This window comes from Lithobates pipiens, unplaced genomic scaffold (genome assembly GCF_037356315.1).
Source record: "Lithobates pipiens isolate NorthernLeopardFrog02 unplaced genomic scaffold, aLitPip1_a1.2 Scaffold_27, whole genome shotgun sequence".
In the NCBI taxonomy this organism is placed as follows: Eukaryota; Metazoa; Chordata; class Amphibia; order Anura; family Ranidae; genus Lithobates; species Lithobates pipiens.
In genome coordinates, this window is record NW_027507788.1 from 6,539,601 (window position 1) to 6,565,299 (window position 25,699).

General features: G+C 39.7%; 5 long non-coding RNA genes across 5 annotated transcripts in view; 4 read left to right on the top strand and 1 right to left on the bottom strand.

The window, feature by feature from the left end:
* The window catches only part of LOC143933068 (uncharacterized), an 84,294-nt gene that overhangs the window by 19,106 nt on the left and 39,489 nt on the right, over positions 1 to 25,699 (top strand). The window lies entirely within an intron of this gene.
* Positions 5,925 to 7,576, bottom strand: LOC143933448 (uncharacterized). The gene is made up of 2 exons (XR_013263094.1): positions 6,608 to 7,576; positions 5,925 to 6,370 (listed from the first exon to the last, which is right to left on the bottom strand). It is a non-coding gene; the product is annotated as an uncharacterized LOC143933448 (long non-coding RNA).
* On the top strand, positions 12,072 to 12,924 carry LOC143933067 (uncharacterized). The gene is made up of 2 exons (XR_013262991.1): positions 12,072 to 12,241; positions 12,479 to 12,924. It is a non-coding gene; the product is annotated as an uncharacterized LOC143933067 (long non-coding RNA).
* On the top strand, positions 16,842 to 18,493 carry LOC143933449 (uncharacterized). Its single transcript, XR_013263095.1, has 2 exons — positions 16,842 to 17,810; positions 18,048 to 18,493. It is a non-coding gene; the product is annotated as an uncharacterized LOC143933449 (long non-coding RNA).
* Positions 22,423 to 24,074, top strand: LOC143933450 (uncharacterized). Its single transcript, XR_013263096.1, has 2 exons — positions 22,423 to 23,391; positions 23,629 to 24,074. It is a non-coding gene; the product is annotated as an uncharacterized LOC143933450 (long non-coding RNA).

Consider the following 25,699-nt stretch of genomic DNA (forward strand, 5'->3'; position numbering starts at 1 on the left):
CATACATACATGTAAATGCACACATATATACTAACTATATATATATATATATATATATATATATATATATATATATATATATATATATGCACGCACATATAAACCAGTGGCAGCTGGTGCTCAAAATTTTTAGGGGGACACAAGCAAACTGAAAATTTTTGAAAAAAAACATCAATTGCAGCCACTGTACCATCAAACACCAACACTGTGTCCATCAAATGCTACCACTGTGAATCCCCACCGCCTGCTCGTCGTCTGCCCGGACTTACCCTGTCTTGGTGGGGCAGCGGGTGACGGCCACGAGCGGGGTCCTCCCATGTGTCTCCTGCCATACTCATCTCCCGTCCTCACCTCCTGATAGGCATCCAATAGCTGCGCCTATAGTTTCAGCCAATCAGGTGACGGGTAATAGACCCACACACCTGATTGGTGGAGAGGTGGTTCAGTGTTAGGAAAGTGAATATTCACACCTGGGTGGACTGTGAGCGTCAAGCATGGTGCTCGCAGTTCACCTATTTTGAAGCCTATTAGAGCCTATGGCTTTAATCAGGCGCTTCAAAAACACCTCTCGCCGCTGTAATTTAGGCACCTCCAAAGGGACCGGACACCTAAATATGGGGGTGGCAGCGGTGGCCATGGATAGATTCATGCTATGCTATGCTATGCTATGCATGAATCTATCCATTGGTCATAGAGGGGGCGGCACCCGTGTGCCCTTTTGGATGCGCCACTGATAAACGCATGCACATTCACATACATACATATGCATACATGCACACTCACATACATACATACATACACATATATGCACGTGCACACACACACATACATGCATGCACACCCACACACACACACACATACATGCATGCACACCCACACACATGCATGCACAAACACACACACACATGCATGCACACCCACACACACACACACATGCATGCACAACCAACACATGCATGCACACTCATATAAACACAAATACAGGAGTAGTAAAAAAAAACGGCAGTGCTTTACCTTGGCTCTTCCTGCCGGGTACTGCACTGTAGGGGGAGACAAAGAGCACACACTGTGCTTTCACTAAAGGCTAATGTGAGGAGCTCCCCGCACAGTGCCGATTACAGTTCGGCTGATGATTGGGGAGCTCCTCTCAGCCTCCCCTCCTATCGAAGAGTAAGGTGGGCCCTCAAGGGCCCCCTGCAGCAAAGGGCCCGGTCGCCATGGCGTTGTGCCAACGTGAATGTTGCAACCCCAAATTGTCACCCAACAATGCCAAAGGACAGGTAGTCATCCAACCCGCCTAGGCCGCCTTCTTGGCACACTTTGGGCCCCTTAGTACCAATTGAGCATGGTTTACACACCACGGCCTACCTGAATATTGTTGCTGACCATATCCATCCCTTTAGGACTACAGTGTCCCCCATCTTCTGATGGCTCCTTCCAGCAGCATAATGCACCATGTCACAAAGCTCCAATCATCTCCCCACTGGACAATGAGGTCCCTGTCCTCCAATGGCCTCCACACTCGCCACATCTCAATCCAGTAGAGCACCTTTGGGATGTGGTGGAATGGAAAATTGGAATCAGGGATGTGCAGCCAAAAAAATCTACAGCAGTTGCGTGATGCTATCATGTCAATATGGACCAAAATCTGGAAGGAATGTTTCCAACACCTTGATGAAACTGTGCCACGAAGAATTAAGGCAGTTCTGAAGGCAAAGGGGGGGTTCCAACCTGGGACTAGGAAGGTGTACCTAATAAAGTGCCCGGTGAGTTCATGTGGAAGACGGGGTGTTGAAGGTCCCCATTCCTGGTCAGGGATGGCTTTTCCAGTTGACGTAGATGGCCTTTTTCACGCCTCTTGTCAACCAGTTGTCCCCTCTGTCCAAAATGTGCCCCTCACTGTCCTCAAAAGAACTCTACATCCTCAAGATGTCGGGAAAACGGTGAAGTCTTGACCCGTAGAATGTGTCCTCCTATGTTGGGTCACCCATTTGTTTGGAGATTGCCTCGTTCCTCCAAAGGTACGGGTCTTGGCATTCCTCCCTAGACTGCACTGCTGCTGAAGGTTACTTATGTTGGCTAACTTGGATGTAGAAGCTTCTGTTTCCGTGTATTGAAAAACTCCGGGAAGGCTGACATGGGGTATATTTTCTGCTGGGCGTACTTTAATGCGGAAAACATGGAGATGACAGTTTAATGCTCTCCATTCGGCGTAGACGGCGTCGCTGAGTGTATCAGTTGTGATGTGTATAATAATTTATGGGGAATATTCCTGTATTGTACTGGCCCCCAGAGAACGCTTCCGTTATACTGAACTGATTAGCGCGCAGTATTATCGTTCCCAGCATTATCTATTCTGCTGCCGTTCCGCCAGTTTATCCGCGGCTCAATCTACCCGCTGCCATCTGTTTTATAGACCCGACAGCGGGGCTGAGGAAAACTTCTGCAACTCTGGGCTCGCTTTCACGAAGGTCGAAATAGAGATTGTTCTCCAGCTTTGTCATGGAAGGGATCGGATTCGCTCTGGGCAACCTCTGCTAATTTTCTGTGTCCAGGCAAATTTATTTTGTGTATTACCCATGCCCGCTTTTAAAGAGTTTTTACCACCCAGTATTGATGTGCATGTGTTTAATAAGATGGCACAGCACGCCATTGTATAGGTGTGATCTGTAATAAATTATGTCATTGTCCTCATTTGGACTTTACATAAAGTATTTCTAAAGCCCAACCCTCCCCCTTGTATCAGGCGTCCCCATCAGAGTCCCCCCTTGTATCAGGCGTCCCCATCAGAGTCCCCCCTTGTATCAGGCGTCCCCATCAGAGTCCCCCCTTGTATCAGGCGTCCCCATCAGAGTCCCCCCTTGTATCAGGCGTCCCCATCAGAGTCCCCCCTTGTATCAGGCGTCCCCATCAGAGTCCCCCCTTGTATCAGGCGTCCCCATCAGAGTCCCCCCTTGTATCAGGCGTCCCCATCAGAGTCCCCCCTTGTATCAGGCGTCCCCATCAGAGTCCCCCCTTGTATCAGGCGTCCCCATCAGAGTCCCCCCTTGTATCAGGCGTCCCCATCAGAGTCCCCCCTTGTATCAGGCGTCCCCATCAGAGTCCCCCCTTGTATCAGGCGTCCCCATCAGAGTCCCCCCTTGTATCAGGCGTCCCCATCAGAGTCCCCCCTTGTATCAGGCGTCCCCATCAGAGTCCCCCCTTGTATCAGGCGTCCCCATCAGAGTCCCCCCTTGTATCAAGAGTCCCCATCAGAGTCCCCCCTTGTATCGGGCGTCCCCATCAGAGTCCCACCTTGTATTGGGCGTCCCCATCAGAGTCCCCCCTTGTATCGGGCGTCCCCATCAGAGTCCCCCCTTGTATCAGGCGTCCCCATCAGAGTCCCCCCTTGTATCAGGCGTCCCCATCAGAGTCCCCCCTTGTATCAGGCGTCCCCATCAGAGTCCCCCCTTGTATCAGGCGTCCCCATCAGAGTCCCCCCTTGTATCAGGCGTCCCCATCAGAGTCCCCCCTTGTATCAGGCGTCCCCATCAGAGTCCCCCCTTGTATCAGGCGTCCCCATCAGAGTCCCCCCTTGTATCAGGCGTCCCCATCAGAGTCCCCCCTTGTATCAGGCGTCCCCATCAGAGTCCCCCCTTGTATCAGGCGTCCCCATCAGAGTCCCCCCTTGTATCAGGCGTCCCCATCAGAGTCCCCCCTTGTATCAGGCGTCCCCATCAGAGTCCCCCCTTGTATCAAGAGTCCCCATCAGAGTCCCCCCTTGTATCGGGCGTCCCCATCAGAGTCCCACCTTGTATTGGGCGTCCCCATCAGAGTCCCCCCTTGTATTGGGCGTCCCCATCAGAGTCCCCCCTTGTATCGGGCGTCCCCATCAGAGTCCCACCTTGTATTGGGCGTCCCCATCAGAGTCCCCCCTTGTATTGGGCGTCCCCATCAGAGTCCCCCCTTGTATCGGGCGTCCCCATCAGAGTCCCCCCTTATATCAGGCGTCCCCATCAGAGTCTCCCCCCCTGTATCAGGCGTCCCCATCAGAGTCCCCCCCCTGTATCAGGCGTCCCCATCAGAGCCCCCCCCCTGTATCAGGCGTCCCCATCATTGTGCCCCCTTGCATCAGGTGTCCCCATCATTGTGCCCCCTTGCATCAGGTGTCCCCATCATTGTGCCACCTTGCATCAGGTGTCCCCATCATTGTGCCACCTTGCATCAGGTGTCCCCATCAGAGTGCCACCTTGCATCAGGTGTCCCCATCAGAGTGCCCCCTTGCATCAGGTGTCCCCATCAGAGTGCCCCCTTGCATCAGGTGTCCCCATCAGAGTGCCCCCTTGCATCAGGTGTCCCCATTAGAGTGCCCCCTTGCATCAGGTGTCCCCATCAGAGTGCCCCCTTGCATCAGGTGTCCCCACCAGTGCGCCTCCTTCTATCAAGTGTCCCTATCAGTGCCCCTTGTATAAGGTGTCCCCATTAGAGTGCCCCTTGCATCAGGAGAAGGGGTATCCTGGTCATAGAAAAAAAAAATCATTTTGCTTGTTCCAATATGGGTCATATGAAGGCATCAGTTCACATCTTTTAATTTGCATGGCTAATGTCATCTGTGGTCCTTATATCATGTTATAGGCCATATGTACCCCTGAAGAAGACAAGTGTTAGAAACACGTTGGTTCTCTTCATATGAGTTTTTCTATTTTGAAGCAAGAGATTCTGTGACCCTTGTAATATGTGGAGAATATAATGGTATGTTGTATCCTAAATTGTTGATGTTGGACTACAACAGTGTACCCCTGAAGAAGACAAGTGTATGAAATGCGTTGGGTGTTTCCATATGTGTTTGGCTATTTTGAAGCCAGACATTCCTTGACCTATGAACTATGTGGAGAATGTATTGGTATATTGTATTGTAAATTTGGTAATGTTGGACTACAGCAATATGACCATGATAGGTGCTTATTTATCATCTGCGTTCATTAAAGTAAATAGTGATTTTATTTGGTTACAATATTATATTTGTCTATTCAGTTCCTAGCTACATATACAGTTTGTTGGATGTTGAGTCTTTTTGTAGTTATAGCATAAGAGTATGCAGCGATATCAGCTTTACCAGCCATCTTCTGTGAACTATAGCAGATCCCCCATGTTATGGAGAGGGGGTGGTGTTCTGTAGGCCAAATTAGAAGAGCAGCCTTGGGTGACAACCCTTTTTTCCATAGATACAGTACGAGTCAGCGTTGTCACCCTAGGACAGAAGCAGCGGGAGGGGTTTCCCCACAATACAGCCGCTTCCAGGTGTTTCTCAGGCTTACCGCTTTTACCGAGATGCCCGAGAAATGGTACAATGGGTCGCGTGATTGACCGTAGAGGTTACCAGGGACCAGATCATCTCTGATTAACTCTATGACCTTGGAGGACTGGAGCTATGTCATGATGTCACTTCCGGTCAAACATGGAAGTAAACCCTTTTTTTTTTTTTCAAAATTTTTTATATTTTTTTTATCTTTTGCTTTTAAAGGTAAAGGAGAGATTTGGAGTCTTTTTGACCCCAGATCTCTCCATAAAGCGACCCTATCATCACTTATTTTGGATGTTTAAAGTGATTCAATAAAAAAAATAAAAAAAATTAAAGTATCGTAGTGTTGTAATTCTACGAGCGTATGCAATTTTAAAGCATGACATGTTACTCACTCAGAGTCATTTTATATTTGACCAAAAAATCGCGTTATTTCGTGTGTTTTTCCCCAAAAAATTGCATTTGAAAAACCACTGTGCAAATACAGTGTAAAAAAAAATATTGCAACGATCACCATTTTATTCTCTAGGGCTTCTGCTAAAAAAAAAAAAAATATATGTATACATAATATCAAAAAAGGTTTTTTTAAGGTAAACCAAGCCTAAGAGAGTGGGATGTTAACGGTGCAATAAATCAAACTATATTCATATTAAAAAATTACAAAATTTATTTATACATAGTTCATAAAAACAGAGCAGTGATCTGTATAATCATACTGAGGTTATATACAACTTTGTGGTCCAATAGATGGTAAAGTTGAGGTAGTTGCGATTGATTTATCCCGACATGTTTCGCTTAATGCTTCATCAGAGGATAAGCCAACTACCAACATAATAAATTCAAAAAGAGAAAACATAGATTAATTACACAAAGTACATTTCATTATACATAATTCATACAGGTAATCGGCATATATAGTGTTTAAAGGACACGAGTAAGGTTCAAAAAAATGATGGAAATATGCTCACCCCCATTTTACCGACCCATTCGTACCCCAGGAAAAGTTATATGACTACCAGATGGATAGAAGAATGCAGGGCAACAAGTACAGCAGCCAGGCAATATAGCTGGAGAGGGCATAGACGGCGGCTAATTGGGACAGAAAAATTATATCATATGTCAGCCTACTATTTATACATAAGAGCTATGTTGTTATTTTATTATATTTTATACTATAGTCAATATATAGGAGTAACCTATAGCCTTTTTAAAAAAATATTTTATTCTAGTATAGCAGTCATTTTCAAATTTTTTGCATTTTTAATTTAAATAAATATTTTATACTAGTGGGGCCCAATTACTTTTTATTTTAATACATCCACTTACATTTACTGACGATAAAGTAGAGTTTCCTTAATATGTTTTATTTCCCAGATTTTATATTATGTCCACCAAAGTATATAGGGAATTCTCCTTCAAATTAAGATAAGCCCAGAATGATAGCACACTCACATGGGCTCTACAACCTGTTTGCACGATATCTAGGAAGGAAAAATGCATTTACCATTAATTAAAGTGTGGATAAAGAAAGAAATTCATTCTCAGCAATAAAATGTTAAAGTTACTAACCAGCCAGCAAACGTGGACCTCCTCCTAGCACGGCTCCCCCACAATAGAGCCGAATGTTTTGTGTCCCAATATATATACCGCCGTCCATCGAGCCGGCGTCTGACGTCACCGGCTCGATGCGGACGTAAACAGCGGCAGTGCGCATGCGCGAGAGAGCCATTAGGGGAATCTGGAGACTACATTTCCCACAAGGCCTCGGTGCAAACACCGGTATTCAGGGAAACGTATAGGAGGGGACAGCCAGAGCGCAGCTAATGCAATGCTCTGGCTAGCACCCTCATATTGCTCCAAGAGTGTATGTTTCCCTGTCTCGCACGCAGGGATCACCGCTAACCGGTGGGCAACCCGCCAAACCAGATAAAATCCGATCCAGTAAAGGTGCCCTCGGGCGTCCATATGCTCCTCTCCAATGCCAAAGTGCCAAAAGCTGCCGACCAGGAGTCATGCATCATAATTACATGCGATACTCAAACAATCATGAGTCGCATGACAGACCACACATGGGGAATGGAAATTGTTTTTAAATAAAAGCCGGGGGAGCAAAGAGATATATGTTTATATACCCCAATATATCAATCGGTGCAATCGCGATAATGGACCAAATTAATCGCGAAATCCGTATATATATTTATTAGAAAACCCCATTTCGTGTCCCAAAAACAAAATTCACAGTCTATTTTAATATCAATAATCTAGGATATCACAGACAACTATAAATATATCTGATATATCAGAATGATATATAATTATGTAAATAATAATTAATAAAAAACAGGACAAAACAAAACAAAACTAAACAAGGGAAAAACACAGCAAATATCCCCCCCCACACCCCACCCAGACCAAAGATCCTCAAAGAAAGGATCGATAACTCAAATTTTCATTAAACCCAGGGAATATTATTGCCTTTAACTTATATATCCATCTTGCTTCTATTTGTAAAAGTTTTTTGTCAACACTCCCCCCTCTTGAAGAGAGTGGGACATGATCTAAAGCCTGGAATCTAATATAGTCTGGGTTAAAGTCATGATGTAGGCCTATATGCCTACCAATTGCTGTGGTCATTTTTCTATTAAGAATTGGTTTTATATGGTCTCTCATCCGTATTGCGAAGGCTCTTTTTGTTTTGCCTATGTAAAATCCTCCACACCGGCACTGCGCCAAATACACTATGCCAAGTGTGGAGCAGGTCACACAGGATTTTAATTGGTGCCAATTTCCATTTGGTAATTTAAATCTACTACAGCTAGCCATATATCTGCACATATCACAATGTCCGCATGGGTAGGAGCCAAATTTCCCTATTTTGGATTCATTATCACAGTCAATATAATGACTATGTACCAAACGGTCCTTCAAGGAGGGAGCCCGTTTGTAGGTGATCTCAGGGTATTCATTAACATATTTCTTCACCACTGGGTCGGCCAATAATAGAGGCCAAAATGTCTGTATTATATCTCTAAATTTTTTATTTTGATTAGAATGTTGGGTAACTAATCTTACAGTTTTAGCTATTTTAGCAGGTTTTTTAGTAAAAATAAGGGTATTTCTATCTTTCTGTTGGACTAGATTATATGCTTTTTTCAGGCATTTATGGGTATATCCACGTACTATTAGCCTATCATGTAACTCTCTAGCTGCTAATTTATAATCTGATTCCTGACTGCAATTTCGTTTGAGCCTGAGATACTGACTATACGGTATAGATCTTATCAGAGATGGTGGATGTGAGCTTTTGGCATGTAGAATAGTATTTCCAGCCGTCGGTTTCCTAAAGATAGAGGAGGTCAATAGGCCTTCAGAGTCAACATGGATCTTTAGGTCTAAAAATTCCACCTCCCTTCTGTCATATTTGAGAGTAAAATAGAGGTTATAGTCATTAATCAAAATTTGTTGAAAAAATTGGTTTAATTCAATTTCAGTTCCAGACCAAAAAATAAGAATATCATCCAAATACCTATACCAGGCAAGGACCTTTTCAATCATTGGTATCATATCTTCTCGCGAAAATAGTTCTTTTTCCCATCCCCCCAGGTACAGGTTGGCATACGATGGGGCACATTTGGTCCCCATCGCAACCCCCTGCACCTGGAGGTAATGGGTCTGATCAAACTGGAAAATATTGTGTCTAAGCACAAAATTCAACAGTTCAACTACAAAGTCTGTATATTTAGCACCTCGAGGGCCTCTTTCGCTGAGGAATGTCCGCACAACTTCCACCCCCCTATCATGGGGGATGGCGTTGTAGAGACACTCCACATCGACCGTGACAAGCCAGCAATCTGGAGGTAAAGACATTCCCTCAATTGTTTTAAGTAAGTCTATTGTATCCTTAATATAGGAAAATAGTGATGTAACGTGTGGACGTAAGTAGTTATCAATTAGTGAGCTACTATTTTCCGTTAGACATTGGCAACTAGATATTATTGGTCTTCCTGGAGGTTCTAATATAGATTTATGAACCTTCGGGAGCGCATAAAAGGTAGGTATCTTAGGATCTTTAGTATTTAGAAATTCCCAGGTATTTTTGTCAATAGTTCCTGATCTGTATGCTTTAAATATAATATTACGGAATTGCATCTCATAATTAATAATTATCGTAGTTGAAATAGGGCGATACCAATCTTTGTTTTTTAAAATTTTAAGACACATATGAACATATTGCTCTTTATCCATGACAACCAAGTTACCTCCTTTATCCGCTGGTTTAATTATCAAGTTGGAATTAGATTGTAAAGAGTGTAATGCCTGCAATTGATGTTCGTTGAGATTGGAGTTTTCAACAGTCTCAAATGAACTATTTTCTATTTTTCGGCAAACTTGTTGGGTAAATGCCCAAATATTTGGATTAGTGTTTAATTGAGGGAAATTGTTCGATTTGGGTTTAAAAGATTGTGGAGGGGGGAACGACAGACCCTCAATCGTCAGACCAACAGGCTCCAAAATTCCCGGGTCGTCCAAGAAGGTCTGTCCTTCCTCCCAAAGGTCCATCAAATCTTGGATCGCCTGGTACTCAATTATGCTATCCTCCAATTTATCCTCATGTACATTCCGAGTGGATACAGTCTCACTTTTATCAAACATAGTCTTGTAAAGTAATTTGCGAGAGAATAAATGTACGTCCTTTATTAATTCAAATATATCAATATTTTTGTTTGGACAGAATGTAAGGCCAAATTTCAGAACTTCTTTTTCATATTCAGTTAGTACATAAGAGGACAAATTAATAATGGACAGTTCTGAACAGGTAGTTGTTTCTAATCTATTCGGAGTATCATTTATTTCATTACATGTGGGGGTGATTCCTTCCCTAAAAAAATCGGTGCTACACGAAGATCAGCCGGAAGAGAAGTGCCCGAGGGAGAAATAATAATATTCTGACTAGGATTACTTACCGTGCAAGAGTTGCTAGTGGAGGTGTTATTAATTAAAGTAGAAGTGGCAGTAGAAATAGTAGAGATAGATGCTCTACGAAGAGACGGTGCCTGTGATGGTTGAAACATAGTAAGTGAGCGTATTGGTGCCTGTTTAGGGAGAATTAAGTGTGCTGAAGATGGTAAAGGAGTACTTAAGTGCAGGTGAGGGTGAGAAGGTTCCGCAGGTGCTGTATCTATATTCCCCTTTCTCCTTTTAGGTAGACGATCTCTAGTTAGATCTCTGTAGATAGTGGATTGGCTAGACGAAGCAGAGGGAGATGAAGAAGAGGGAGACAGGTTAGACATATTATTTACCGTTCTATAGGATTGTTGATTTCTATAGTTTCTATTCCGTTCATTAGTAGGCCATTTATAGGCATATCCATTACTGTATGCATTACAGTCCCTTAAATATTTATTTTCCTTGGACCGAATAATGTCTAATGTGTAAGACTCAATATGTTTTTGAATCTCCTGTTCCTTCTTCTTAAATCTAGGTATAGAAGTAACAGTTGTGTAGTCTTCACACCACTGATCAATGGCTTTGTCCAACTGTGTGAGGTCATGTTCAAATTGCATATTGAGCAATATCATCATTTGGAGTGAACAATTTTGTAGATTTTCTTCCCATTTATTTTTTATCAAATCATCAATTTTATTTAGGTTAGGAAAAATTTGGACCCTCAGTCCCCAAGGTGCTATTTGGTTTTCTATATACTTCAAGAAGAATTTTTTATTCCAAAAGATTCGTACTTTACGTTCTAATAGGCGTTGTAGGAGGTGGAAAGCATGTTCCAATTCTTTATCTGTTATCTCGCTAGTTTTTTGAGACTCATGGATTTTGCTCATCAGTCCCTCCCATGCCTCTCCACAAAAACCCGTCATGCTCAATGACCCAGGGAGAGGGAAGAGAAAAGGGGGGGAAAAAGGGGGAAAAAAAAAAAAAAAAAAAGGATACAAATCGTCCTGTATAAAATACAAACACTAAATCACAATAATATATATAGTTAAATCATTTCAAGATTAACAATAAATTATTGTACTGACTAAGGTTGAATCAAGAAGAAAAATGCGTATTGAAACGCTAATTGTAAAGTCAAACAACGAAATGATTCAAACCTCCATCAGTACCCCATTAATTGACACCTCATCCCTTTTTAGAAATATCAAAAAAGGTTTTTTTAAGGTAAACCAAGCCTAAGAGAGTGGGATGTTAACGGTGCAATAAATCAAACTATATTCATATTAAAAAATTACAAAATTTATTTATACATAGTTCATAAAAACAGAGCAGTGATCTGTATAATCATACTGAGGTTATATACAACTTTGTGGTCCAATAGATGGTAAAGTTGAGGTAGTTGCGATTGATTTATCCCGACATGTTTCGCTTAATGCTTCATCAGAGGATAAGCCAACTACCAACATAATAAATTCAAAAAGAGAAAACATAGATTAATTACACAAAGTACATTTCATTATACATAATTCATACAGGTAATCGGCATATATAGTGTTTAAAGGACACGAGTAAGGTTCAAAAAAATGATGGAAATATGCTCACCCCCATTTTACCGACCCATTCGTACCCCAGGAAAAGTTATATGACTACCAGATGGATAGAAGAATGCAGACGCCGGCTCGATGGACGGCGGTATATATATTGGGACACAAAACATTCGGCTCTATTGTGGGGGAGCCGTGCTAGGAGGAGGTCCACGTTTGCTGGCTGGTTAGTAACTTTAACATTTTATTGCTGAGAATGAATTTCTTTCTTTATCCACACTTTAATTCATGGTAAATGCATTTTTCCTTCCTAGATATCGTGCAAACAGGTTGTAGAGCCCATGTGAGTGTGCTATCATTCTGGGCTTATCTTAATTTGAAGGAGAATTCCCTATATACTTTGGTGGACATAATATAAAATCTGGGAAATAAAACATATTAAGGAAACTCTACTTTATCGTCAGTAAATGTAAGTGGATGTATTAAAATAAAAAGTAATTGGGCCCCACTAGTATAAAATATTTATTTAAATTAAAAATGCAAAAAATTTGAAAATGACTGCTATACTAGAATAAAATATTTTTTTAAAAAGGCTATAGGTTACTCCTATATATTGACTATAGTATAAAATATAATAAAATAACAACATAGCTCTTATGTATAAATAGTAGGCTGACATATGATATAATTTTTCTGTCCCAATTAGCCGCCGTCTATGCCCTCTCCAGCTATATTGCCTGGCTGCTGTACTTGTTGCCCTGCATTCTTCTATCCATCTGGTAGTCATATAACTTTTCCTGGGGTACGAATGGGTCGGTAAAATGGGGGTGAGCATATTTCCATCATTTTTTTGAACCTTACTCGTGTCCTTTAAACACTATATATGCCGATTACCTGTATGAATTATGTATAATGAAATGTACTTTGTGTAATTAATCTATGTTTTCTCTTTTTGAATTTATTATGTTGGTAGTTGGCTTATCCTCTGATGAAGCATTAAGCGAAACATGTCGGGATAAATCAATCGCAACTACCTCAACTTTACCATCTATTGGACCACAAAGTTGTATATAACCTCAGTATGATTATACAGATCACTGCTCTGTTTTTATGAACTATGTATAAATAAATTTTGTAATTTTTTAATATGAATATAGTTTGATTTATTGCACCGTTAACATCCCACTCTCTTAGGCTTGGTTTACCTTAAAAAAACCTTTTTTGATATTTCTAAAAAGGGATGAGGTGTCAATTAATGGGGTACTGATGGAGGTTTGAATCATTTCGTTGTTTGACTTTACAATTAGCGTTTCAATACGCATTTTTCTTCTTGATTCAACCTTAGTCAGTACAATAATTTATTGTTAATCTTGAAATGATTTAACTATATATATTATTGTGATTTAGTGTTTGTATTTTATACAGGACGATTTGTATCCTTTTTTTTTTTTTTTTTCCCCCCCTTTTCTCTTCCCCCTCCCTGGGTCATTGAGCATGACGGGTTTTTGTGGAGAGGCATGGGAGGGACTGATGAGCAAAATCCATGAGTCTCAAAAAACTAGCGAGATAACAGATAAAGAATTGGAACATGCTTTCCACCTCCTACAACGCCTATTAGAACGTAAAGTACGAATCTTTTGGAATAAAAAATTCTTCTTGAAGTATATAGAAAACCAAATAGCACCTTGGGGACTGAGGGTCCAAATTTTTCCTAACCTAAATAAAATTGATGATTTGATAAAAAATAAATGGGAAGAAAATCTACAAAATTGTTCACTCCAAATGATGACATTGCTCAATATGCAATTTGAACATGACCTCACACAGCTGGACAAAGCCATTGATCAGTGGTGTGAAGACTACACAACTGTTACTTCTATACCTAGATTTAAGAAGAAGGAACAGGAGATTCAAAAACATATTGAGTCTTACACATTAGACATTATTCGGTCCAAGGAAAATAAATATTTAAGGGACTGTAATGCATACAGTAATGGATATGCCTATAAATGGCCTACTAATGAACGGAATAGAAACTATAGAAATCAACAATCCTATAGAACGGTAAATAATATGTCTAACCTGTCTCCCTCTTCTTCATCTCCCTCTGCTTCGTCTAGCCAATCCACTATCTACAGAGATCTAACTAGAGATCGTCTACCTAAAAGGAGAAAGGGGAATATAGATACAGCACCTGCGGAACCTTCTCACCCTCACCTGCACTTAAGTACTCCTTTACCATCTTCAGCACACTTAATTCTCCCTAAACAGGCACCAATACGCTCACTTACTATGTTTCAACCATCACAGGCACCGTCTCTTCGTAGAGCATCTATCTCTACTATTTCTACTGCCACTTCTACTTTAATTAATAACACCTCCACTAGCAACTCTTGCACGGTAAGTAATCCTAGTCAGAATATTATTATTTCTCCCTCGGGCACTTCTCTTCCGGCTGATCTTCGTGTAGCACCGATTTTTTTAGGGAAGGAATCACCCCCACATGTAATGAAATAAATGATACTCCGAATAGATTAGAAACAACTACCTGTTCAGAACTGTCCATTATTAATTTGTCCTCTTATGTACTAACTGAATATGAAAAAGAAGTTCTGAAATTTGGCCTTACATTCTGTCCAAACAAAAATATTGATATATTTGAATTAATAAAGGACGTACATTTATTCTCTCGCAAATTACTTTACAAGACTATGTTTGATAAAAGTGAGACTGTATCCACTCGGAATGTACATGAGGATAAATTGGAGGATAGCATAATTGAGTACCAGGCGATCCAAGATTTGATGGACCTTTGGGAGGAAGGACAGACCTTCTTGGACGACCCGGGAATTTTGGAGCCTGTTGGTCTGACGATTGAGGGTCTGTCGTTCCCCCCTCCACAATCTTTTAAACCCAAATCGAACAATTTCCCTCAATTAAACACTAATCCAAATATTTGGGCATTTACCCAACAAGTTTGCCGAAAAATAGAAAATAGTTCATTTGAGACTGTTGAAAACTCCAATCTCAACGAACATCAATTGCAGGCATTACACTCTTTACAATCTAATTCCAACTTGATAATTAAACCAGCGGATAAAGGAGGTAACTTGGTTGTCATGGATAAAGAGCAATATGTTCATATGTGTCTTAAAATTTTAAAAAACAAAGATTGGTATCGCCCTATTTCAACTACGATAATTATTAATTATGAGATGCAATTCCGTAATATTATATTTAAAGCATACAGATCAGGAACTATTGACAAAAATACCTGGGAATTTCTAAATACTAAAGATCCTAAGATACCTACCTTTTATGCGCTCCCGAAGGTTCATAAATCTATATTAGAACCTCCAGGAAGACCAATAATATCTAGTTGCCAATGTCTAACGGAAAATAGTAGCTCACTAATTGATAACTACTTACGTCCACACGTTACATCACTATTTTCCTATATTAAGGATACAATAGACTTACTTAAAACAATTGAGGGAATGTCTTTACCTCCAGATTGCTGGCTTGTCACGGTCGATGTGGAGTGTCTCTACAACGCCATCCCCCATGATAGGGGGGTGGAAGTTGTGCGGACATTCCTCAGCGAAAGAGGCCCTCGAGGTGCTAAATATACAGACTTTGTAGTTGAACTGTTGAATTTTGTGCTTAGACACAATATTTTCCAGTTTGATCAGACCCATTACCTCCAGGTGCAGGGGGTTGCGATGGGGACCAAATGTGCCCCATCGTATGCCAACCTGTACCTGGGGGGATGGGAAAAAGAACTATTTTCGCGAGAAGATATGATACCAATGATTGAAAAGGTCCTTGCCTGGTATAGGTATTTGGATGATATTCTTATTTTTTGGTCTGGAACTGAAATTGAATTAAACCAATTTTTTCAACAAATTTTGATTAATGACTATAACCTCTATTTTACTCTCAAATATGACAGAAGGGAGGTGGAATTTTTAGACCTAAAGATCCATGTTGACTCTGAAGGCCTATTGACCTCCTCTATCTTTAGGAAACCGACGGCTGGAAATACTATTCTACATGCCAAAAGCTCACATCCACCATCTCTGATAAGATCTATACCGTATAGTCAGTATCTCAGGCTCAAACGAAATTGCAGTCAGGAATCAGATTATAAATTAGCAGCTAGAGAGTTACATGATAGGCTAATAGTACGTGGATATACCCATAAATGCCTGAAAAAAGCATATAATCTAGTCCAACAGAAAGATAGAAATACCCTTATTTTTACTAAAAAACCTGCTAAAATAGCTAAAACTGTAAGATTAGTTACCCAACATTCTAATCAAAATAAAAAATTTAGAGATATAATACAGACATTTTGGCCTCTATTATTGGCCGACCCAGTGGTGAAGAAATATGTTAATGAATACCCTGAGATCACCTACAAACGGGCTCCCTCCTTGAAGGACCGTTTGGTACATAGTCATTATATTGACTGTGATAATGAATCCAAAATAGGGAAATTTGGCTCCTACCCATGCGGACATTGTGATATGTGCAGATATATGGCTAGCTGTAGTAGATTTAAATTACCAAATGGAAATTGGCACCAATTAAAATCCTGTGTGACCTGCTCCACACTTGGCATAGTGTATTTGGCGCAGTGCCGGTGTGGAGGATTTTACATAGGCAAAACAAAAAGAGCCTTCGCAATACGGATGAGAGACCATATAAAACCAATTCTTAATAGAAAAATGACCACAGCAATTGGTAGGCATATAGGCCTACATCATGACTTTAACCCAGACTATATTAGATTCCAGGCTTTAGATCATGTCCCACTCTCTTCAAGAGGGGGGAGTGTTGACAAAAAACTTTTACAAATAGAAGCAAGATGGATATATAAGTTAAAGGCAATAATATTCCCTGGGTTTAATGAAAATTTGAGTTATCGATCCTTTCTTTGAGGATCTTTGGTCTGGGTGGGGTGTGGGGGGGGATATTTGCTGTGTTTTTCCCTTGTTTAGTTTTGTTTTGTTTTGTCCTGTTTTTTATTAATTATTATTTACATAATTATATATCATTCTGATATATCAGATATATTTATAGTTGTCTGTGATATCCTAGATTATTGATATTAAAATAGACTGTGAATTTTGTTTTTGGGACACGAAATGGGGTTTTCTAATAAATATATATACGGATTTCGCGATTAATTTGGTCCATTATCGCGATTGCACCGATTGATATATTGGGGTATATAAACATATATCTCTTTGCTCCCCCGGCTTTTATTTAAAAACAATTTCCATTCCCCATGTGTGGTCTGTCATGCGACTCATGATTGTTTGAGTATCGCATGTAATTATGATGCATGACTCCTGGTCGGCAGCTTTTGGCACTTTGGCATTGGAGAGGAGCATATGGACGCCCGAGGGCACCTTTACTGGATCGGATTTTATCTGGTTTGGCGGGTTGCCCACCGGTTAGCGGTGATCCCTGCGTGCGAGACAGGGAAACATACACTCTTGGAGCAATATGAGGGTGCTAGCCAGAGCATTGCATTAGCTGCGCTCTGGCTGTCCCCTCCTATACGTTTCCCTGAATACCGGTGTTTGCACCGAGGCCTTGTGGGAAATGTAGTCTCCAGATTCCCCTAATGGCTCTCTCGCGCATGCGCACTGCCGCTGTTTACGTCCGCATCGAGCCGGTGACGTCAGACGCCGGCTCGATGGACGGCGGTATATATATTGGGACACAAAACATTCGGCTCTATTGTGGGGGAGCCGTGCTAGGAGGAGGTCCACGTTTGCTGGCTGGTTAGTAACTTTAACATTTTATTGCTGAGAATGAATTTCTTTCTTTATCCACACTTTAATTAATGGTAAATGCATTTTTCCTTCCTAGATATCGTGCAAACAGGTTGTAGAGCCCATGTGAGTGTGCTATCATTCTGGGCTTATCTTAATTTGAAGGAGAATTCCCTATATACTTTGGTGGACATAATATAAAATCTGGGAAATAAAACATATTAAGGAAACTCTACTTTATCGTCAGTAAATGTAAGTGGATGTATTAAAATAAAAAGTAATTGGGCCCCACTAGTATAAAATATTTATTTAAATTAAAAATGCAAAAAATTTGAAAATGACTGCTATACTAGAATAAAATATTTTTTTAAAAAGGCTATAGGTTACTCCTATATATTGACTATAGTATAAAATATAATAAAATAACAACATAGCTCTTATGTATAAATAGTAGGCTGACATATGATATAATTTTTCTGTCCCAATTAGCCGCCGTCTATGCCCTCTCCAGCTATATTGCCTGGCTGCTGTACTTGTTGCCCTGCATTCTTCTATCCATCTGGTAGTCATATAACTTTTCCTGGGGTACGAATGGGTCGGTAAAATGGGGGTGAGCATATTTCCATCATTTTTTTGAACCTTACTCGTGTCCTTTAAACACTATATATGCCGATTACCTGTATGAATTATGTATAATGAAATGTACTTTGTGTAATTAATCTATGTTTTCTCTTTTTGAATTTATTATGTTGGTAGTTGGCTTATCCTCTGATGAAGCATTAAGCGAAACATGTCGGGATAAATCAATCGCAACTACCTCAACTTTACCATCTATTGGACCACAAAGTTGTATATAACCTCAGTATGATTATACAGATCACTGCTCTGTTTTTATGAACTATGTATAAATAAATTTTGTAATTTTTTAATATGAATATAGTTTGATTTATTGCACCGTTAACATCCCACTCTCTTAGGCTTGGTTTACCTTAAAAAAACCTTTTTTGATATTTCTAAAAAGGGATGAGGTGTCAATTAATGGGGTACTGATGGAGGTTTGAATCATTTCGTTGTTTGACTTTACAATTAGCGTTTCAATACGCATTTTTCTTCTTGATTCAACCTTAGTCAGTACAATAATTTATTGTTAATCTTGAAATGATTTAACTATATATATTATTGTGATTTAGTGTTTGTATTTTATACAGGACGATTTGTATCCTTTTTTTTTTTTTTTTTTTCCCCCTTTTTCCCCCCCTTTTCTCTTCCCTCTCCCTGGGTCATTGAGCATGACGGGTTTTTGTGGAGAGGCATGGGAGGGACTGATGAGCAAAATCCATGAGTCTCAAAAAACTAGCGAGATAACAGATAAAGAATTGGAACATGCTTTCCACCTCCTACAACGCCTATTAGAACGTAAAGTACGAATCTTTTGGAATAAAAAATTCTTCTTGAAGTATATAGAAAACCAAATAGCACCTTGGGGACTGAGGGTCCAAATTTTTCCTAACCTAAATAAAATTGATGATTTGATAAAAAATAAATGGGAAGAAAATCTACAAAATTGTTCACTCCAAATGATGATATTGCTCAATATGCAATTTGAACATGACCTCACACAGTTGGACAAAGCCATTGATCAGTGGTGTGAAGACTACACAACTGTTACTTCTATACCTAGATTTAAGAAGAAGGAACAGGAGATTCAAAAACATATTGAGTCTTACACATTAGACATTATTCGGTCCAAGGAAAATAAATATTTAAGGGACTGTAATGCATACAGTAATGGATATGCCTATAAATGGCCTACTAATGAACGGAATAGAAACTATAGAAATCAACAATCCTATAGAACGGTAAATAATATGTCTAACCTGTCTCCCTCTTCTTCATCTCCCTCTGCTTCGTCTAGCCAATCCACTATCTACAGAGATCTAACTAGAGATCGTCTACCTAAAAGGAGAAAGGGGAATATAGATACAGCACCTGCGGAACCTTCTCACCCTCACCTGCACTTAAGTACTCCTTTACCATCTTCAGCACACTTAATTCTCCCTAAACAGGCACCAATACGCTCACTTACTATGTTTCAACCATCACAGGCACCGTCTCTTCGTAGAGCATCTATCTCTACTATTTCTACTGCCACTTCTACTTTAATTAATAACACCTCCACTAGCAACTCTTGCACGGTAAGTAATCCTAGTCAGAATATTATTATTTCTCCCTCGGGCACTTCTCTTCCGGCTGATCTTCGTGTAGCACCGATTTTTTTAGGGAAGGAATCACCCCCACATGTAATGAAATAAATGATACTCCGAATAGATTAGAAACAACTACCTGTTCAGAACTGTCCATTATTAATTTGTCCTCTTATGTACTAACTGAATATGAAAAAGAAGTTCTGAAATTTGGCCTTACATTCTGTCCAAACAAAAATATTGATATATTTGAATTAATAAAGGACGTACATTTATTCTCTCGCAAATTACTTTACAAGACTATGTTTGATAAAAGTGAGACTGTATCCACTCGGAATGTACATGAGGATAAATTGGAGGATAGCATAATTGAGTACCAGGCGATCCAAGATTTGATGGACCTTTGGGAGGAAGGACAGACCTTCTTGGACGACCCGGGAATTTTGGAGCCTGTTGGTCTGACGATTGAGGGTCTGTCGTTCCCCCCTCCACAATCTTTTAAACCCAAATCGAACAATTTCCCTCAATTAAACACTAATCCAAATATTTGGGCATTTACCCAACAAGTTTGCCGAAAAATAGAAAATAGTTCATTTGAGACTGTTGAAAACTCCAATCTCAACGAACATCAATTGCAGGCATTACACTCTTTACAATCTAATTCCAACTTGATAATTAAACCAGCGGATAAAGGAGGTAACTTGGTTGTCATGGATAAAGAGCAATATGTTCATATGTGTCTTAAAATTTTAAAAAACAAAGATTGGTATCGCCCTATTTCAACTACGATAATTATTAATTATGAGATGCAATTCCGTAATATTATATTTAAAGCATACAGATCAGGAACTATTGACAAAAATACCTGGGAATTTCTAAATACTAAAGATCCTAAGATACCTACCTTTTATGCGCTCCCGAAGGTTCATAAATCTATATTAGAACCTCCAGGAAGACCAATAATATCTAGTTGCCAATGTCTAACGGAAAATAGTAGCTCACTAATTGATAACTACTTACGTCCACACGTTACATCACTATTTTCCTATATTAAGGATACAATAGACTTACTTAAAACAATTGAGGGAATGTCTTTACCTCCAGATTGCTGGCTTGTCACGGTCGATGTGGAGTGTCTCTACAACGCCATCCCCCATGATAGGGGGGTGGAAGTTGTGCGGACATTCCTCAGCGAAAGAGGCCCTCGAGGTGCTAAATATACAGACTTTGTAGTTGAACTGTTGAATTTTGTGCTTAGACACAATATTTTCCAGTTTGATCAGACCCATTACCTCCAGGTGCAGGGGGTTGCGATGGGGACCAAATGTGCCCCATCGTATGCCAACCTGTACCTGGGGGGATGGGAAAAAGAACTATTTTCGCGAGAAGATATGATACCAATGATTGAAAAGGTCCTTGCCTGGTATAGGTATTTGGATGATATTCTTATTTTTTGGTCTGGAACTGAAATTGAATTAAACCAATTTTTTCAACAAATTTTGATTAATGACTATAACCTCTATTTTACTCTCAAATATGACAGAAGGGAGGTGGAATTTTTAGACCTAAAGATCCATGTTGACTCTGAAGGCCTATTGACCTCCTCTATCTTTAGGAAACCGACGGCTGGAAATACTATTCTACATGCCAAAAGCTCACATCCACCATCTCTGATAAGATCTATACCGTATAGTCAGTATCTCAGGCTCAAACGAAATTGCAGTCAGGAATCAGATTATAAATTAGCAGCTAGAGAGTTACATGATAGGCTAATAGTACGTGGATATACCCATAAATGCCTGAAAAAAGCATATAATCTAGTCCAACAGAAAGATAGAAATACCCTTATTTTTACTAAAAAACCTGCTAAAATAGCTAAAACTGTAAGATTAGTTACCCAACATTCTAATCAAAATAAAAAATTTAGAGATATAATACAGACATTTTGGCCTCTATTATTGGCCGACCCAGTGGTGAAGAAATATGTTAATGAATACCCTGAGATCACCTACAAACGGGCTCCCTCCTTGAAGGACCGTTTGGTACATAGTCATTATATTGACTGTGATAATGAATCCAAAATAGGGAAATTTGGCTCCTACCCATGCGGACATTGTGATATGTGCAGATATATGGCTAGCTGTAGTAGATTTAAATTACCAAATGGAAATTGGCACCAATTAAAATCCTGTGTGACCTGCTCCACACTTGGCATAGTGTATTTGGCGCAGTGCCGGTGTGGAGGATTTTACATAGGCAAAACAAAAAGAGCCTTCGCAATACGGATGAGAGACCATATAAAACCAATTCTTAATAGAAAAATGACCACAGCAATTGGTAGGCATATAGGCCTACATCATGACTTTAACCCAGACTATATTAGATTCCAGGCTTTAGATCATGTCCCACTCTCTTCAAGAGGGGGGAGTGTTGACAAAAAACTTTTACAAATAGAAGCAAGATGGATATATAAGTTAAAGGCAATAATATTCCCTGGGTTTAATGAAAATTTGAGTTATCGATCCTTTCTTTGAGGATCTTTGGTCTGGGTGGGGTGTGGGGGGGGATATTTGCTGTGTTTTTCCCTTGTTTAGTTTTGTTTTGTTTTGTCCTGTTTTTTATTAATTATTATTTACATAATTATATATCATTCTGATATATCAGATATATTTATAGTTGTCTGTGATATCCTAGATTATTGATATTAAAATAGACTGTGAATTTTGTTTTTGGGACACGAAATGGGGTTTTCTAATAAATATATATACGGATTTCGCGATTAATTTGGTCCATTATCGCGATTGCACCGATTGATATATTGGGGTATATAAACATATATCTCTTTGCTCCCCCGGCTTTTATTTAAAAACAATTTCCATTCCCCATGTGTGGTCTGTCATGCGACTCATGATTGTTTGAGTATCGCATGTAATTATGATGCATGACTCCTGGTCGGCAGCTTTTGGCACTTTGGCATTGGAGAGGAGCATATGGACGCCCGAGGGCACCTTTACTGGATCGGATTTTATCTGGTTTGGCGGGTTGCCCACCGGTTAGCGGTGATCCCTGCGTGCGAGACAGGGAAACATACACTCTTGGAGCAATATGAGGGTGCTAGCCAGAGCATTGCATTAGCTGCGCTCTGGCTGTCCCCTCCTATACGTTTCCCTGAATACCGGTGTTTGCACCGAGGCCTTGTGGGAAATGTAGTCTCCAGATTCCCCTAATGGCTCTCTCGCGCATGCGCACTGCCGCTGTTTACGTCCGCATCGAGCCGGTGACGTCAGACGCCGGCTCGATGGACGGCGGTATATATATTGGGACACAAAACATTCGGCTCTATTGTGGGGGAGCCGTGCTAGGAGGAGGTCCACGTTTGCTGGCTGGTTAGTAACTTTAACATTTTATTGCTGAGAATGAATTTCTTTCTTTATCCACACTTTAATTAATGGTAAATGCATTTTTCCTTCCTAGATATCGTGCAAACAGGTTGTAGAGCCCATGTGAGTGTGCTATCATTCTGGGCTTATCTTAATTTGAAGGAGAATTCCCTATATACTTTGGTGGACATAATATAAAATCTGGGAAATAAAACATATTAAGGAAACTCTACTTTATCGTCAGTAAATGTAAGTGGATGTATTAAAATAAAAAGTAATTGGGCCCCACTAGTATAAAATATTTATTTAAATTAAAAATGCAAAAAATTTGAAAATGACTGCTATACTAGAATAAAATATTTTTTTAAAAAGGCTATAGGTTACTCCTATATATTGACTATAGTATAAAATATAATAAAATAACAACATAGCTCTTATGTATAAATAGTAGGCTGACATATGATATAATTTTTCTGTCCCAATTAGCCGCCGTCTATGCCCTCTCCAGCTATATTGCCTGGCTGCTGTACTTGTTGCCCTGCATTCTTCTATCCATCTGGTAGTCATATAACTTTTCCTGGGGTACGAATGGGTCGGTAAAATGGGGGTGAGCATATTTCCATCATTTTTTTGAACCTTACTCGTGTCCTTTAAACACTATATATGCCGATTACCTGTATGAATTATGTATAATGAAATGTACTTTGTGTAATTAATCTATGTTTTCTCTTTTTGAATTTATTATGTTGGTAGTTGGCTTATCCTCTGATGAAGCATTAAGCGAAACATGTCGGGATAAATCAATCGCAACTACCTCAACTTTACCATCTATTGGACCACAAAGTTGTATATAACCTCAGTATGATTATACAGATCACTGCTCTGTTTTTATGAACTATGTATAAATAAATTTTGTAATTTTTTAATATGAATATAGTTTGATTTATTGCACCGTTAACATCCCACTCTCTTAGGCTTGGTTTACCTTAAAAAAACCTTTTTTGATATTTCTAAAAAGGGATGAGGTGTCAATTAATGGGGTACTGATGGAGGTTTGAATCATTTCGTTGTTTGACTTTACAATTAGCGTTTCAATACGCATTTTTCTTCTTGATTCAACCTTAGTCAGTACAATAATTTATTGTTAATCTTGAAATGATTTAACTATATATATTATTGTGATTTAGTGTTTGTATTTTATACAGGACGATTTGTATCCTTTTTTTTTTTTTTTTTTTCCCCCTTTTTCCCCCCCTTTTCTCTTCCCTCTCCCTGGGTCATTGAGCATGACGGGTTTTTGTGGAGAGGCATGGGAGGGACTGATGAGCAAAATCCATGAGTCTCAAAAAACTAGCGAGATAACAGATAAAGAATTGGAACATGCTTTCCACCTCCTACAACGCCTATTAGAACGTAAAGTACGAATCTTTTGGAATAAAAAATTCTTCTTGAAGTATATAGAAAACCAAATAGCACCTTGGGGACTGAGGGTCCAAATTTTTCCTAACCTAAATAAAATTGATGATTTGATAAAAAATAAATGGGAAGAAAATCTACAAAATTGTTCACTCCAAATGATGATATTGCTCAATATGCAATTTGAACATGACCTCACACAGTTGGACAAAGCCATTGATCAGTGGTGTGAAGACTACACAACTGTTACTTCTATACCTAGATTTAAGAAGAAGGAACAGGAGATTCAAAAACATATTGAGTCTTACACATTAGACATTATTCGGTCCAAGGAAAATAAATATTTAAGGGACTGTAATGCATACAGTAATGGATATGCCTATAAATGGCCTACTAATGAACGGAATAGAAACTATAGAAATCAACAATCCTATAGAACGGTAAATAATATGTCTAACCTGTCTCCCTCTTCTTCATCTCCCTCTGCTTCGTCTAGCCAATCCACTATCTACAGAGATCTAACTAGAGATCGTCTACCTAAAAGGAGAAAGGGGAATATAGATACAGCACCTGCGGAACCTTCTCACCCTCACCTGCACTTAAGTACTCCTTTACCATCTTCAGCACACTTAATTCTCCCTAAACAGGCACCAATACGCTCACTTACTATGTTTCAACCATCACAGGCACCGTCTCTTCGTAGAGCATCTATCTCTACTATTTCTACTGCCACTTCTACTTTAATTAATAACACCTCCACTAGCAACTCTTGCACGGTAAGTAATCCTAGTCAGAATATTATTATTTCTCCCTCGGGCACTTCTCTTCCGGCTGATCTTCGTGTAGCACCGATTTTTTTAGGGAAGGAATCACCCCCACATGTAATGAAATAAATGATACTCCGAATAGATTAGAAACAACTACCTGTTCAGAACTGTCCATTATTAATTTGTCCTCTTATGTACTAACTGAATATGAAAAAGAAGTTCTGAAATTTGGCCTTACATTCTGTCCAAACAAAAATATTGATATATTTGAATTAATAAAGGACGTACATTTATTCTCTCGCAAATTACTTTACAAGACTATGTTTGATAAAAGTGAGACTGTATCCACTCGGAATGTACATGAGGATAAATTG